Below are 17704 nucleotides of genomic sequence, written 5' to 3'. Positions count from 1 at the left end.
CAGAGTCAAAGATCATAAATATCACAACCGTATTTTCTGAAAAATAGTTTCAAGCAGTCACATTTACGTATTTCTGAATATTTTGGGTGGTACAGATTTATATGTCTTTATATAATAAAGCATATTTATTTTTCCAAGTTATTTAATTTCATAAGCAATGTTTAAAAAACTAGTGTGTGAGAGCTGACTATGAAGGCAAATATAAGATTTAGAAGTGAATGTATGTTTCTTTTGATTAAAATATATATATATATTTAAATTTTGTAAACTCTCTCTATCACCCCCCTCCTAACTCCAAGTAGCCATGTATTAAACTTCATGTCGTTGGCTGAGATGAAGTGTGCGTTTGAAAGGTTGCTATAAAACAGTTCTGAATTAGAGATGATGATGAGTTCTCTGAACAGAAATCTGTGAGGCTTAACCTTGCGTTGGGTAGCTTTTCCTTTCCTAATAATGTTGTCTTGATTCATTGAGTTTCAACTATGAAATCAGAAAGCCTTGCTTACTGAATTTGAAGATACTGGAAAAAAAAAAACACCCAGAAGACAAAGAAAGATGGGCTAGAAGAGAAGATTCTGAGACAAAGCACTAAAGCATCCACACAGGGGTCCACCTGGTCTCTGGCCAGACAACGGCAGAAGGCTTCCGTTTGTCATTTTTATTTGTTCACCCTTGATACACATCAAAAAGAATCTATTATTAAAGACAAATAAATATTATAGCAATGAAGGTGGAAGTTCCAAGGCAGCCTCCCCTTTGCCAAAATATATATTCAGATGATAACGCCTCATTCCATCCTCCACGTCACCCCATTGTTGGTAGTAGTACTTGACACACACACAAAAAAAAAATCCAAAATGAGGGGAGGGGAGAGCTACTTGTATGAGTTAGAAGTTTATAAAGATGTGACAAAAAATAGCATTGCAAAGTAGATAACAATAACCATAGCTAACCTTATTGAGCATGTCTATGGGCGCCAGCCTTTTGCTGTCCCGTGAGGGGACCACTGCTACACCACATTACATGTTACTATAGCTACACCACATTACATGTTACTATAGCTACACCACATTACATGTTACTATAGCTACACCACATTACATGTTACTATAGCTACACCACATTACATGTTACTATAGCTACACCACATTACATGTTACTATAGCTACACCACATTACATGTTACTATAGCTACACCACATTACATGTTACTATAGCTTCATTAGTGACAAGACTGCTCGTGGCGGCTGTCCACTCCATTAATCCTATTTTGGGAGACGTGAAACAGGTTATGTTCAGTGAGTTATGAGACCTTTGCTAAGAGATTCCTGAAATTCAAATACCATCCTCCCTGAACAATGCTAGACTGATTCCGACACTGTGCATTTGAGTCCAATAACAGAAAATCCTAAATTATTGCTGCTATTGGCAAATTCCCATAACCAGATGTTTCAGAAATGTCATGTAAAGGCAAAACAACTCTTTCTTTCATGTTACAGAGAAATTTTTGGCCAGAGTAGGGCAATCATGTAAGATTTCAACTTTGAATAAAATGCAATTAAGTATAAAAATGTAAATGATATTTTTCCTAAGTGAACACGAGTCTTAAACACACACCTAGCCTTATAAAAATAAAAGATCCTCACTACCTGTTGGCTTTGTTTTGAGGCAACATCTTGCTGGAGCCTAGGTTGGCCTTGAACTTCTTGGCCCTCTTCCTCAATCTGAGCTAAACAGTATTGTTTTGGATTTTGTTTTATTATTCAAAAGACCATGACATAGAAAATCACATTTTCACTAAGTTCAATATAGATTAAGACAAACTATCAAACACCTCTGTCCAGTGTTTAGAGCCATCAGAATGTTGGTCTGCATCTACTAATTGAAAAAGAAACTCAACAGACTGTAAATATTGCTTATCTGTTGATGATGGCTGTGTGACTGTGTCACCTCTGTGGACAGCTGTTTTATCACATCTTTTGACAGCTTGTTCAGGGTGGCTTAGCAGATCTCTATTCTTATGTATTTACAAAGCCCAGAGATGGGAGGATGTGCTCTCAGGGAAAGCTATGCCCTCTACCTGACTCAGGAGTTGTCTGGCCAATGAGGAGAGGGATGAAAACACTGGAATGTGGAGGGGGAAGAAGGGGTTACATCCAAGAGTAATTGGCTGGGAGGGGATCCTGGACATCAGCAAAGACTTTTCCAGAAGGTTCGTCTTGGGGAAGAATATAAGGGATTAAAGATGTCACCTTGTTATCTTCCAAATAAAAGCCATCCATTTCCCAGCAGATATTTTCGGGTGCCTACTGTGGGTTGGGTCCTGTTACACACATGACAGGTACAGGTACAGCGAGGAACTCGTCAGAGTCGTGCTTTACAAAGGACAAAGGGAACTTTTAGCAAGAAATGGAGAAAGTCAAGCTCCTGTAATCAAAGACCCAACACTTCTTTGGCTGGCAGCTCCATCAGCTACAAATAAAAGAATAAATTGCTACTAGAACTCACGACTTCACTGTTGCTGATGATATTCGCTCAATAAAAAAAAATTAGCAATCCGATTAGATGTGAAGTTGTCCAATCATTTTTAAATAGACACCCAACACCATGGAAGCAGAACCTTAGTTGTTATTGTTGTTTTGTTTTTGTTTTTTTAAGTCCTGGCCTAGAGTCTGCCCACATTAGGTCCCTAATGTGACTGATTGGTCTGGGCCCCTTCTGGGGAAGCTGTGCTCTAAGGGTACAGATCCCCTTTGTTATTTAACAGAGGCCAATAAAAACATCTGGAGCACGTGGATTGAGTGCTGTCTTCCCCGCTTTTTACCATTCCCTTGCAGTGGAATTGTTGTTGTGAACAGTTTTAAAACCCTTTCCAGAGTTTGTAAAATAGAAAATTGGCAGCTAAAACAAATGTACAGTTAGCAGTAAATAAGATAGAGCACACACTGGCTTAGTCCAGAGCCCATCATTCCTGTCCAGATCTGCATCCCATTGCTCCTCTGTGGAAGAAGTTATGCCTTGATCCACACACCTACAGCATCTTATAGTGAGGAAACTATTCTGTGTTGCTGGTGTCCAATATGAAAGTCATTGGTAATATGTTGCCAACACTAGACACATACATACACATACACATACACACACTGGTGACACAGGCCTTTAATTTCAGCAACAAGGGAACTTGAGGCAGGAGAATCCCAAATTTTGAAGGCCTTGGCTCCCAGGCAAATTAAAGGTCTGCCTGGACAGCTTAGCCACACCTTTTTCCAAAGATTCTCTGGAAAGGTTAAAAAGTAGTTAGGGATAAGTACAGCTCAGTGACAAAGCATGTTCTAGCTGGGACCGGGCCCACCATTCTATCCCCACACCAGCCAAAACAAATCCCAAACACATATAATGTAAACAAGGGGCTGGAAGCCTCTCTTTTAAGGGTATTAACTTATAAATCTATTAATCATAGTCACCCTAAAGACTGCAATACCAGATGGACAACCTGGCAACAGTGCATATTTAACAATTAGTTATAAACTAGACAAAAATCAAATTTATAAAAGTAAAGGGAGAAGACTCCTGTGTCAGCACGTCCCCGGTAACTAGTCTTCTCTTGCCCTTCTTGGAGTTTGTGCTTTTGTTTTACAAAACATCAGTGGGCCACAACTGGGCTTTAGAGAAAAGCAGGGTAGGGTAAAGACAGACAGTCAGAACCAGCTGTTCTGGGAGGCATAGCTCCAGCTTTTCATCATCAAAGCAGCTGTTGAAACAAACGCTCCTCTTCTGTGGCTGAGCATTCAAGTTCGCAGTGGCCAGAAGCTCGCTAAAGGAGACAGTCTGTGTGTGCCATGGGTTGGAAGGGCCAACCCTGGTTGAGGCCTTTAGCGAGAAGGTGAAATTGAAAGCTGCAGGTAGACTCTGAATTTCCAAGAGATCATTGTCTCCTTGAGGGGAAAGCTTTAGGAAGACAGCTTTTTCAGAGTCACTGAACCCAGCAGGTGACATGGAGCAGATTAGCTTGGCAGGACTCCATTTCAAAGACACATCGGGGGACTCCAGAGAGGCGCTGATCTCTCTCCCTCTTCTCCTTTGTTATCATCGCCTCTGCAAACCCCAGCCTCTGTGGTGTTAAGGAAACCTCAATGGGTCCATTCACAGCCACACCTCAAACTGACAAGCTCTCTCCCCCACCAAACTGAAACACGTGCAAAAGCATCCCCTGCAAATTGACTCATGGGGTCCTCAATTAATTGCCATTCTCAGTGTCCAGCCATAAAATCCTCCATGCACACATTTTAGGGAGGCATCCTAAATTGAGATGCCATCCAGAAGGTGGGTTCTCTAAATATTGAAACAAGAAAAGATTAAGGCAATTTTGCCCCTAAGCCACTTCCAAAACATTAAAAACAAACAGACAAAAACCAAAATGATCCAGTCTGTTTAAGGGACTCTATTTAATTTCAAAAATGGTTAAAGTAAAAAATTTCATTGTATGGCAATGTAATACATGAAAAACATGCCATATGTTATTATATTTTATAAAATATCTGCCTCTCATTTAATAAATAAGTTAAATAGCAACAGTTATAGAGCAACTTTATATAACAGCAAATCCATGTTTCTGTCAACCAGTGATAATAAATTCTGCTTTTTTTGTACTTCATTGTTGCTTATTTCAAAAATAAAAGAAAACCATGCTAGATTTTTTTAAATTTACATGCTAAATTTAAATGTCTCTATAGTGGAAACATATCTCATATCCTCAATGTCATTTTAAATACATTAATATACCAGCCAATTATGTTTTTATATATTTGTTATTATTGTTAAGTTTTATAACAGATTAAAAGTACTTTTATAGCATGTATAAAAAAAAACACCAAAATGACCTGATAGTGTGATGGTTGAGGAAAAGACGAAATGATCATAGCCTGTATGTAGGTGAGAAGGCAGACACAGGTAGCCAGAGGGCTGACGGGATGAGGGAGCTGTTGATGTTGGTGGTCTGGGAACTCTGGATGAGGTGGGGAAAGGGAATGCATTTGAAATTCCACAAAATTCTTAAACTTATATCTATTTAAATAAATATGTTCATATTGCCTTTTCCTTCACAAGGGGGAAAAGAGTAGATTTGGATTTATTTCAAAGCATTAAACTTGGAAAAATTTTAGGGGGTATTTGTCATCACACTTTGGCCCTGCAGTGACAAAGAAAGGGGTCTTGCCCCTCCCACCCAGGATCCAATCTTCCCTTTCTTGCTTTTCGCTTTCTTGCCCTCTCTCTTCCTCCCTGTACTGTTCCCTCTGTCCTGTGCAACAGAAATAAAAGGCCTCAGGGCATCTGAAAGCTGTGCCTTTTATGTCTCCCTTCCCCAGGGAAATCCAAGCTTTCTTTCAATGCAATCCCTACTCTCAAATTCTAATACATAACACAAGCCCCCTTTTAACTCACCCCTACCGAAGCCTAAATTCTTTGGAAAACAAAAGACTTTTTTTCCCCAAACATGTGTGCTGTTTGTTTTCTTTGAGCTTACCTGTTGTGCAGTTCTGTATGCAGGACACTGATAAAGTCATGTTCCCTTCTCCGTGGTTGCCTTGAATCAGATGTGACCTAAGAATCCCTTAAATGGCCAGTCGTCAGCTGATGTCAGGGAGAAATGTTGTCCCCTAGAGCTTGCTACTGTAATTGAAATCCTGTTAAATATGTTCCAAGGGATTCCGTGCTGTACAGGACATGTCCTTTAGAGAGAGAAGCTCCCGGACTTATTGACCCAAGTCCCTAACTTTGCAGCAGTGATACCCACATGGTTCTATAACCTCCATTTATCAGGAAGGCTGTGTGCCCCACCCCCTCAACATCTATTCAAATCAAGCCAGCTCAGGGAACTTGAAGGACTTTCCAGGAGCCTTAGGATAAATCAGTGATTCTCACGTGGGACTGATTTTATCTTCAATGAACCTTTAAGCAAAGTCAGGAGACACTTTTGATAGTTTCTTCTGGGAGTGAAGGTTCTCCCAGCATCAAGTAGTTGAAAGGGGAGTGGTATTAGTCATCCAGCGAAGACAGGACAGCCCAGCAAAGTTTTACTTCACCTAGTACCTCGAAAGAGGGCTAAAATGTAAAGGTCTGGTATATATTAGAGAGAGAGAGAGAGAGAGAGAGAGAGAGAGAGAGACCTTCCCATTGAAAGTCTGACTGATTCAGGAAGAGCTATTGGAAATCCCTCTCCAGAGAGGTGAAATTCCTGTCAAACAACATTCTGAGATCCTAGGAAGCCATCCTTATCTGTCAACTCCTGACAAGATTAAGCTGAAAGTAGAAGTCTCCAGAAAGTAGATTGCCTAGCCAGACTGTGGACTTGCAAACCAGGAAAGAGTGCCACTCATTCTAGAGGTTGAGCGCACAGGGGGCACACAGGGATAGGGGTGAGTGTATATGTATGCTGAAGTGGCCCATTAAGGTGAGAGAAATTTCACCTGGCAATTCGGGCTTAAGTAAACATCTTTCTAAACCAAATAGTGACCATGCAAATGGGATATTCCTCGACATTCCAGAACATTTGATAGTTCTTGGTGATTCTTTTGAATTAGTTGTTCTGGCAATGACAGAACTCCCCTCCCTTGTAAGAGCCCAACAGCATTTAGCATCTCACGAGGTTTAAATGTCACATTTGAATATGTAGGTTGCTGTTTGGGAATATTTTCAAAAGTAAGATTAATTCTAGTGAGCATGTTGTCTGGGAAATGGGTGAGCATGATTCTGATTAGGAATTAAAATAGCGGTGCATAGAGCAATCTACACATTTTAAACAAGTATAGATTAGACTTTTCCCATCTTGACACTTGAGACCAGATACCTCCTTCCTGGAGGGCATCCTTCTGGGCACTGGAGAATGCTTATCAGCTTCCTTGTTCTCTACCTTCCTGGTGCCTATTTCACACCCTCTACACTGTGATAACCAAAACTGTCTTCAGACATCAGTCAATGATGGGCTGGGAGGATGGCAAAATGACCTGCCCGATAAATTTATTGATTTCTCATGGCAGAATTTGGCTTTTCATGTTTTTGTTTGTTTGTTTGTTTTTTGTTTTGTTTTGTTTTTTTTTTCAAGACAGGGTTTCTCTGTGGTTTTTGGAGCCTGTCCTGGAACTAGCTCTGTAGACCAGGCTGGCCTCGAACTCACAGAGATCCGCCTGCCTCTGCCTCCCAAGTGCGCCACCACCGCCCGGCGGCTTTTCATGTTTTTATAAGCACTGGGTCACTGACCCTCAACATTTCCAAATGTACTTGATACCAAATCCCTACTTTTGAGTCAGTAAAGTCTTTGAGGTTGTACAGTTATTCTCCTCCTCTTCGCTGGGAAGAGCAAGGTTATCTTGCACAGATGGCCAAGTTTTCACTATTTTGTGACCTCGGGACATTAATTATGTCTCAGTTTTGTTTTTAATTCATTGGAGAAAACTATTCAAAGAATCAGTTATTCAAGATGTATGACTTTGACTTTTTCTGTACATGAATTTCTGGGAAAGAGAGTTTCTGAGTTCCATTCCTCCAGATGAACACATTTTTCTCTTTGCAAATCCTTGCTGCTTTAGCAGATGGCAAATGCTATATATCTGCCAGTCCTCCACCCATGCCACAAATACAGACAAATAGACTCAGATTGCAAGGTGTGATTCTGATGTCACAGAGGCAGAGAACTTTGTAGGCCATGAATTTCTTGGATCCGAAAGGAAAGTCGTATTTCTTCTCTTTTTAAAAAAGGTCACAAATACAACCAAAACTCCAGACCCTCAAATGCCTACTAATGACATTACTAACTTCACAGTTCACACTTAAGAATTATACAAATGCATTACAAAAATATCAGAGGGGCTGGAGAGATGGTTTTTCCAGAGAACCTGAATTTGGTTCCCAGCACCCAAGTCAAGCACCTCACGACTTCCTGGAACTCCAGCTTTGGGGTATCTAACACCCTCTCGTAGTCTCCATGGTCATCAGCAAAGAGTTGACACACATTCACTTAAACACACACACATTCAAGTAAATAAAATCTAAAAACAAATCTCTGTGAAAATCATCACACGCACAAATTCTCTTACATTTTCAGTAAGTCTGTGATTTTGTGCTGGGCACACTCACCACTGTCCCCAGCTACATAGGGCTTCCGGTCTGTGTGTGTCGACCCTGCCAAAGTGCCACTAAAGCTGGGTTGCTAGCTAGCTAACATAGTCAGCTGGTAGGGAAAAGCAAATAAAATAAAATCCAGGTATTGCCATTATCCTAAGGAATTGCATAATGGGGTTTAACATGTAGTGAAATAATGCATCCCCCACACCCCAAATTTAAACAATTTGATGGAAGAAGACTGGAGAAAAGCAGACATTCATATCTGACTCCCCATGAGATAAATGAATGCAGTTATCTACAATTAAATTGAACCTTGTTAATGGACCATGCCAAACAAGCACTTTAAATTAAAGTTAGAAGGTCTGGGAAGTAGCTCAGTAGGTGAAGTGTTTGCCTAGCGTGCACAGAGCCCTGGGCTCCAGTCCTGATGCTGCATGAACTGGCCACAGCTCAACACTCAGTATGTAGATGCAAAAGGATCAGGAGCTTAAGGTTATCCTCAGCTACCTAGGAAGTTCAAGACCAGCCTGGGATACATGCGACCATGTCTCAAATTCATTCATTCATTCATTTTAATTTTGACCTTTGAGCACATATAATCTTGCCAGTAATTCAAGGTTAGGGATCTAACATGCAGATTTTCCCTAAAAACGATGAGCAATGAAGCCACTTGAAAATCATACTTGCTTGACTTAATCCACTCCCAAACAGTCTCCGTTCGGCGATCCATTGGCTTACACTTCTTGACTTGGCACACTAGGTACCCATCTGTAGTTGATCAGATGGTTTGGACTGGGATGCAGAAACAATTACAAAGACACCCAAATTTTGGACCTGTGCTCTGAGCCATGGCCCAGATCATGTGTGTTATACACATCACTGCAGAATACATTTGATTGAGTCTATCGTGCAGGTAGGAAAACTGTGACACCAGAAGGTTAAATACATTCTCAGAAAGCTTTGGATGAGTATCTGATGGAGTCCAAAGCTCTGAGTTTTGAGCCGACTTTTCAAAAGTTCCATTAAGAAGAAAAGCACCCCTTGCCAGGTGAAAAAGGTTTAGCCCTACTTCTGCTTTTGAAAATTCCTTGAGGCTGATTCTTTGATATCCGAAGGTTCCCCAAGTGTGTTTTAGCCAGGACTTATTTTTCTCCATTTTACTTATCACTAGTTGAGGGAAGCTGAACATTTGCATTGTTTGAACTGGATCTTTTTTTCCACTTCGCTTGCTTTAATAAAGCTATCTAGGGACCTTGGAAATTGGAATTGGTCACCCAGCATTCTCTGAGCACTGACTTTGAAATGACTTCATTTTTCCCTGACTATTAACAGTACTCTGGAAGGCTGAGGATTCATTCCTGTGTCTGTCCTGGAAACAAAGGATGTGCTGTCTTTCTGGACATGGCCTCATCATAACAGCTGGAGAACTAGGACCTTGCCAAATAGATAGGTGTGCTGGGGGCATCCTCCCCTCCTCCTCCTCCTCTTCCTCTTCCTCCCCCTCCTTCACTTCCTCACCCCTCCTCTTGATCCTCTCATGGAGACAGTCTCATGTATCCCAGGCTCGCCTTGAACTCTCTATGTAGCAAGAGAATAACGGGTCTATCACCAGACCTGCTTTTACTCGATGCTGTGACTCAAGCATGGGATTTCATCCATACTAGGAGAGCTCTCTACCACTGAAACTGTATCCCTAGCTCTTGCCTATTGCAATATATATTTACATTATATATATATTTCTCCATGGAAAATCAGAAGTCATCATCCGTTACTCCCTTCTTCCCCTAACGTCCTTCTTTTCTTTCTTCTTGATTATCATTGCTGTTGTTTGAGACAGGTTCTCATTATGTAACCCAGGCAGGCCTTGAATTTAGGATGACCCTTCTGTTTGGGCTTCCTGAATGCTGGTCTTACAGACAGTGTGTGCCACCACTTTCAGCTCAAGCTGAACTTTCATTTGCCTAGCATTTGAGGGTAGCATAGTGCTGAGTTTCTAGTTTCTGCCTTTTGCTGTTTGTTTGCTATTACAATCTCAGATAAGTTTCTTCTTAGTTGTCCCCTGTACTGTGCTCAGCTTTATAGTTGTGAATTAAATACTAAACCACAAGGGTAATTAGTCAGTTTGGAGGTGAATGGACACAAGAGATTAGAGATAACAGTTGCTATTTATTTGTCCTTAGACTGAGCCTTGTGAAAATGTGGGCTTATTACTTCAGTGTTCTTGGGATAAATGGCTGTAGCTTAGGTACCCTACAACGATGCACTCATTTGTGTACTGTATAATTATTTGGGTGTTTTCCATACTCCAGACATGCTTTTAGTCACTAGGGATTCAACAGAACACACACAGTATTGTGCACAGGAGCACGCGCGCGCGCATACACATGCATACACACACAGTCTCAAAAATTATTAAGTGTACATTCTAAGAAGTGAAGTGTTAAGTGTTATTTATAGGAAAGCCTATAAATACCAACAACATAAAGACTAGAATAGAGATCTTGAAAGAAAGTGATAAAATTTATAGGTAAAACTAGATTAAGGGGGAAAGAGTAGGGATCTGCATGGAATAGGAGAAGGGAACTATTGTTTTAAGAACTGAGGAAGTCTCCGGTAATCTCCATTTGACATAGACAAGGTAAAATACAAAAGAAAACCAAGTGGCATCCAGAAACAGGATGCTTCTGGAGGCAGGAGTGGGTTGCATTTAGTGATTCAGAGAGGCCAGGCGAGCTGAAGTAGAGGAGGTAGAGACAGGATACAGGAATAACGGAGGGAATGGGGGACGGGGAGATAAACTGTGGTGTGAGCAGAGGGAGGCAAGGGTTAGATCCCTGAGAGAAAGATAAGACACCCCTAGGGAGGAATGGCGTGGGCTGAACAGGAACATGGGTTTATTTTAAAAGGTTGACTCCGGCTTCTGAATTCAAGGAAGGAAGCGGGGGTACCCCTTTCTAGGAAGCCACGTGGTGACTGGCGTGACAACAACAGTGGCTGAATAAAGACGACAGTGGCTTAGATAACTGTGGACACAGGAACCATGAGGAGGCATGGGGGGCTCCCGAGATATTTCTAAGCTAGAGCTAAAGTTAGCTGAAGTCTGGATATAGCATACAAAAGACATAATGGAGTCAAGTGACTGCAAGTTTTATGGACTAGGAAAATGGAAATAAGGTGTTCCTGTTGTTTAAAATGGAAATATCTATAGCAGGAACAGATGCGTGGCAAGATAAGAGAGCTTCTGTCGGGAACCTATGCATTTGAGATGCGTGTTTGCTGTGATTTCACAATTCTGCTGATCACCAACGCAAGTAGACATCTGCAAACAGGGTTAGATGTCTTTAGTAGTATAACAGAGGGAAGTATGGCACTTACCAAAGCAGAACCTTTTTCCCTAGCCTTTGGATACCCTCTCCAATAAATCCTAGAGTAGTGCTGCAATAATTTCAATTTGTGACACAAAACCAAAAAAAAAATAATCATAATTCTTCCTAATGTCAAGTTGTTTATTTGGCATACATGCCAGTCTTGATTTCTTCTCCTCTCATCCCTTCTCAGTGGTATTGTTGAGACATTTCTTTACCAAGATGTGGGCAGAAGGAGGAAATGAGGAAAGAGATAAACGATTTGAATAAAGCATGTTGGAAAGAATGAAATGCTGTTTGCTCTCTCAGTAGAGCAATATGAAGCTGGATGAGCATCTGATGCAATTCATGTTTAAAGTGACCTTTTGTCCATCTGTTCAGACACCAATCTCTGCAAACAGGCTCAAATATTTATGCATGTCTCACTTCTGGGGTGGGCTTAGTATCCACCCAAATGCTACTTGGTTACCCAGGCTTCTTCCTAAAATGTAGGATATTATTTTTTCAGTTCTCCCTTGGTATCTTGGGGGCTTGGGGAGTCCAGAACCCCTTGCTGGAATCCCTATGTTCTGTAGACAGAGAAGTTTCAGTTCCTTTATAAAAAATAGTATATTTCTATACAACCTATGAATGTCTTCCATAATACTTTAAATCAATGTAAATGTCCTGCAGATATTTCTGTGCTGTTTAGGGAACAAGATCAAGGAAAAGTTTCTACATGTTAAGTGCAGGTGTAATTTATTTTCCCCCAGATAGTTTTGATCCAAGATTGGTTGAATCTGTGGACTCAGAGTCCAAGGATATAGGAGGCCACCTGTATGGTCTAGTTTACAGCTGCTTCATATAAATAAAGAAAGATGTTCCCTTTACACCAAAGGAGAGAGGGGGAAGTGTCAGCCAGACTGAGAAAGCAGGGCAGGCCGGAGGAGACAATGAAAAGCACAGTGTGGCCATGTCTTCTAGATGACTGATCGGTGCGTGGCTAGAGAGGGCTGCAGTTCTGCAGGCGCGCACCACAGTCAAGAGACAACCCGATGAACTGCTTTCCTACAGAAGCCTTCCTGGTGGTGACTGAAGCTTCCCAGACCTTGGATACTAACACAGGCCACATCAAGTGGGACTGCCAAGGCTTGACAGCTGCTAGCTGACAACCATCTCCAGATGGCCTCGATCCCTCCCATCCAAGCCCTTGTTCACAGTCTACCACCTTCATGTTTCAAGAAATTTTGGGTTACTGTTCCCACCAACCCTAGCTTGCCCATCAGTAACTGACTCAGACCCTTCTTATTTTTCTCCCTTTTGTGTATGTGTGTGTGTGGCACACAGGAGCGTGGGTGTGAGTATTCAAATGTGTGAGTACATGTGCCTGCACGCGCTCCTGCACAGATGTGCACATGTACAGAATCCCCAGTCGTCTGCTGTTGCCCTCCACCTTATTCATTGAGTCGGGGTCTCTCAGATGAACCCAGAACTCTCCAATACAGCTAGTCTTAGTGAGCCAGCTTGCCTTAGGGATCCCTGTCTCATCCTTCTGAACGACAGGTGACCACCGTGCCCAACTCACGTTTACACAGGGCTGGGGTCTTAAATACCAGTTCTCATGTTTACAACGCAAGTGTTTTAACCCCTGAGCCACCTCTCAGTCCGCTTCTCAGACACTTCTTCACCTACCATTGGACTATTCGACTAAGGGTTTGGGAGCTTGTGTCTCACCCACTACCCTCTTTTTCTTCCAGCTGGTTCCGTACTTTCACTGTGGGCAGAGTGGGTCCTTATACCACCATCATCAGTCCTTTCCTAGAAAACACCAGCATCCTTACTGTCTTTAAGCTGGATTACAAACAGCCATAATGGGTAACCTGGAGAAGGACAGCAGAGCTACAAAACTGGGCAGTGGCCTTGGGCATGGGGAATGACAGGGTACAGGTACATAAAGAGGATCAGGCCTGCCAGTGGAACAAGCCTCATACTGTCAGAACACCATTTAGCTATCATAGAATTCACCTGATACCATATTTTCAGATCTTCATGGGTGTTGTGTCTGTCTTGTTGAGGGGAAAAACTGTGACAATCACAACCTTGTAGCACAAAATGTATAGCAGTTTGGATGTTCAGATCGTCTGATTTCATGCCCTTTTGTGTTTAGTGTTAAAAGACATTTCTTCCTCTAGTAGGAACTAGTTACACCATAAGAAGGAGCATGGAGAGGGGAAGCTGGGGAACCCTGTGTGTGCCTCCTGATTCTTGGGGGGCTGCTGGATTGCAGGCATGAGCACTTCTTGCTCTTTGTCTCCCTTTACTTACCTGGCCCCGGCATCTCTCTTGTTGGGAGAGGTCACCTACTTGGCCTCAATACTGACAGATGTTTTGAAGTGTGGCCCAACAGTTGACATGTGAATCACAGTCCCTTTCCTTAGATCTTTTTGGCATTTAGCATTAACAGATGGGCTAATGCGGATGGGGTGGGGTAAGGCCAAGAATGAGAGGATGGCCCAGTGCCCCTTCCGGCTGGGATGATTGTGTCTTCCATATCAGCTTTCTTCTGCATGGTTCCCTGGCAACCTCGTGCCTTCTGGGGTCCTTAACATTTTAATATGTGCCAGAGTAGTCCTAGCCATCATGCAAGCCTGTCAACGCTGGCTTTACACCCTGGAATCACAGCTCTTATTTCCTCCTGAAACTCTCTTTTCCTGTTCAATGTTTTGGTTCTTGACAAAGGGAAGAAACGACTCCCACATGCGTGTGGACAGGAAGGGAGTGGATATATATTTAGTGATAGTTGTTTCTGATGCTAATTCTGTACTGAGGCTATCTGACATAACAACATAAAGGCCAGGGTGAGCAGATGTGTGGATGGAAGTGAAAAGGATAAAAAAAGTGATGAGCAGAAAAGGTGCATGGTCTCAGACACGGTGCCCATGTTTCTTATTGTGGTTCAAAGAGACCTATGAAACAGGGGAAAATCTAGAGAGGAGCAAAGGGAGCTAGCAAAGGTGTTTTTAGCACACATGTCTTCTCTGTAGATATCTCCATGCTCTTTAGAAAAGAAGCCCTTCATACTTTCACCCTCCTGGAATTTTGCCAAAGTCCTGTCTTCAACGGTCAGCATCACTTAAAATGTCATCTTAGGGTACATAAGTTGACAAATATTTTATCTAAAAATGCTACCTTTTTGAAGGCATATTTGGAGACATCCAAGAAGACTCCATTGGGTTGAAAATAATGGTGATAATAGAAAATCTGTGTTATTTTTATGTTGTCTGCCCAAAATACGAAGAGTTTTTAATTCATTGTTTCCTTTGGCTGTCACATAACAGCGTTTCTCAGAGATACCGTGCCTGTCTTATCTTAGCGGAGTACACGTCTAAGCCAAGGGGAGTCATGTATCTCCAGTAGTAGGGTGTTACGATGGCAGTTGTGGTACCAGCTGACGTCTGCCTGACTTCAAACCCTCTGTTGCGTTTGAGCAAGGTGAACCCCTTGTGACCACTGTCATTTCCTGCTTTAGCTTATGTGCATAACCTCCTCTTAGATAGACTCTGTTCTTTACTGGCTTCACAGACCCACTCTGACTCTGGTCCATATTGGTCCCGAGCATCCCTCAAAGTCAGAAGACTTTCGCTCTAGCCCTCATGCTAACTGTGGATGACATACCTCATTGGCAAAGCAAAGAGTCAGGTCCTGGTTAGCTGTAGTTCTGGGCCACAGCCCTCCAGTGTGGCTAATATTTAATGGCTTCCTCTTCTGATTATCAAAACTATATGTGTGCCTTTCTTTCTGCATTACCTTAAATGTGTCATCGTGTGTTTTCCCAAGCCTTGAGTCTGAAATCAAAAACTGGACCGGATAATCTTCATGATGGCTCACATTTCAAGTTTGTGAGAAATTGACCCTCTGTGAATTGAGAGCCCATAACTTACAGCCCAGGCAGGTCCCAATGGGTTAATATACCTCGAAATGGTCAAGAGAGAACAGGGTGTGTTTTCAGCTAAGGGGCAATGTGGGCTTGTATTTATGTGATTGTATCTGTTCTTTATAATGCCTTCAGTTTCCCGAGTGTTGACAATACTGTCAAAAGGTGTTGGAGTCAGAACTACTAGCAAAGCTTAGGCACTCGCTTTTTAGGAGGCTGAGTTATCAGAGGACTCTGAAGGAGTCTTGCAAGGCTTTTGTAGAAGGTCCTCATGTCCAGGCATTCCCATAGGGAGGTAGAAGTGAACACTTATCTGGCCTTACCCAGCTCCTTATCTAGTCTCAGGGGAGAGATACATGCTGCATTTAAATTAGCTTGACTCTGCTGCTTCCTGCTTTTGTGATCTTGGGTAAGTGATGGTACTCAGGCCCTCAGCATCTTTGTCTATATAAAAGACTCTTAATAATACCTGAGCCACATGTTTCTTTGGAATTAAATGAGAGAAGCTAATGTACTTTAGCCCAGTGTCCTGTTCATATTAACAATTAAATAGGAGATGCCTAATCTAGTGGTTAGTAATTATGGACAAAGTTTATCTTTGGGTGGCCTTCTTGAATCTTCATTTGTAGCAAATTAGCTCAGCAGTAGCACCGAGAGATTCTAAGGGGTTCTTCCTTTATGAATATAATATGTCACTTATGGTGCCATTCTATGATGGCTATAGCTTTTCTGTGTTCATTTATTTTATAAATATGTTCTGAGTGGCTATAGGGCACAGAGAAATAAATTTAAAATGTGTGAACCGTAGTTACTCTCTACCGTCTTTTCCCATATTCCACATGGTTCTCTAGGCCTGTTGCTCATCAGACTTCGAAACTGTGACCTCAGGTCTGAAGCCTTGTATTTGCGTTGTTTCTATGGTGGAACAGCAGTTCTAGGCAGTTGTTCTTCTGCCTTCCCCAGTGCTGTGACCCTTGGGCACTGTTCACTTCATTTGTTGCTGTATTGGCAATGGCAGGCCTGAGCCTTGCCCGTGTCATTGCATCCTGTCTGGTGGAATACCTTGTGGGTGACATTTAATTTTGTTTCGCTAAAGGTAAAATGAAGCTAGAATCAAAACCTTCTTGTTATGACCAGTAATTTTAATGTAATAGTTTATGTATTATTTTCAAATTCTGTAGGATCAGAAAAAGCAAGTGATAAATACAGTGTGTAACTAGAACTCTCTCCACCTGCCTCAGAATGGTGTTAGCCATCTGACCGCGAGCATGGCTTAGACTAATCTCACTCTGCTGCTAACAGGCCCCAGTACGTGACATTCTCTTGGCCTTCCAACCCTTGTTATTTTCTACCTGAAATTAGTCAATCCTGGGCTTAGAAATACATACGAGTTGGTCAGGCTCCCTCACTATACATTTCACATCAACACCACCTCATCAGTCAAGATTGCAAATCAACAGCGCGGACACTGAGCAAGGGCTGTCGTCCTGGACCACTCACTAACCCGTATCCTTCAGACATCTGGTACAGTTAGTTCCGCCAGTCCTGACCTACATACAGCCTCCCAGACCTGAAACCTTCAAGCTCCACCCACACATTTTCCCTAAGCACACCTGACCCCCACCCTCTTCTTCTTACCTCCACATGCCCCTCTTCTTCCTCCTGGGTTCCTTGTGATGAACTTGCCAAGTCCGTGCAGAACTCCATCGTTATGGCTATGTCCGCATCCTCAGCAAAGGTACAGCCCGGAAAATTCCTTCTCTTTTGGTGTTCAGCCCTTCTCAATCAGGCGTGTGCACCAGGGTTGTGTTCAGACTTCTTGTTGATTAAGGAACCGTGACCCTTAGCACAAGTGAAAAGACGAATACAAGGATCCCCCTAAGATCAGGGCTAGTGCAGCAGACCCACATCTATCCTCATAGACAGAGCTACTTCTCTAGAGAGCTTAAGCCTCAGGAAGAAACTAAGAACACACTACCTTCATCTTGAGTTTTATTCCCCCCAGTGGAGCTGAAATGCAAGGGTTTCAAATTTTGGACCTTAGTGAGTACAAGGTGTCAGCACGTCCGAACACTGCCCAGCCCGGAACATGCCCTTTTTTGAATGGCCTCATGGAAACAAGCTTGCAATGCCAGGCATTCAGCTGGCTGACCTTGGTGCTTCTGAGTACCAAGCAGTGGTTACGTTGTTCAGAATCTTGCTCAGATTTGGAGGGGGGAAGGGAAAGAATCAATCTCTTAAATAGTTGAGTCATTTTCCAAGAAGGAAAAAAAAAAGTCGGTATTATTGGCACACTCAGAGGATA

General features: G+C 42.3%; 1 protein-coding gene and 1 long non-coding RNA gene across 7 annotated transcripts in view; one reads left to right on the top strand and one right to left on the bottom strand.

The window, feature by feature from the left end:
* Positions 1-17479, bottom strand: part of LOC121437608 — a 49597-nt gene extending 32118 nt beyond the window's left edge. Inside the window, exons 1-2 of one of the 2 annotated variants that reach the window (XR_005972989.1) lie at positions 17378-17415; positions 17038-17241 (exon numbers count right to left, since the gene is read on the bottom strand). This is a non-coding gene — a long non-coding RNA (uncharacterized LOC121437608). Of the gene's footprint in view, positions 1-17037 lie in introns of both variants that reach the window. The other variant, XR_005972988.1, reaches the window with a different exon arrangement.
* The window catches only part of Adamts9 (ADAM metallopeptidase with thrombospondin type 1 motif 9), a 164812-nt gene that overhangs the window by 91545 nt on the left and 55563 nt on the right, over positions 1-17704 (top strand). The gene's annotated exons all lie outside the window — the stretch shown is intronic.

This window comes from Microtus oregoni, unplaced genomic scaffold (genome assembly GCF_018167655.1).
Source record: "Microtus oregoni isolate MIOR12 unplaced genomic scaffold, Mior012 000002F_ref0000024, whole genome shotgun sequence".
In the NCBI taxonomy this organism is placed as follows: Eukaryota; Metazoa; Chordata; class Mammalia; order Rodentia; family Cricetidae; genus Microtus; species Microtus oregoni.
The sequence above is the reverse complement of the archived record's forward strand: the minus strand, read 5'-3'. Positions and strand labels throughout refer to the sequence as shown.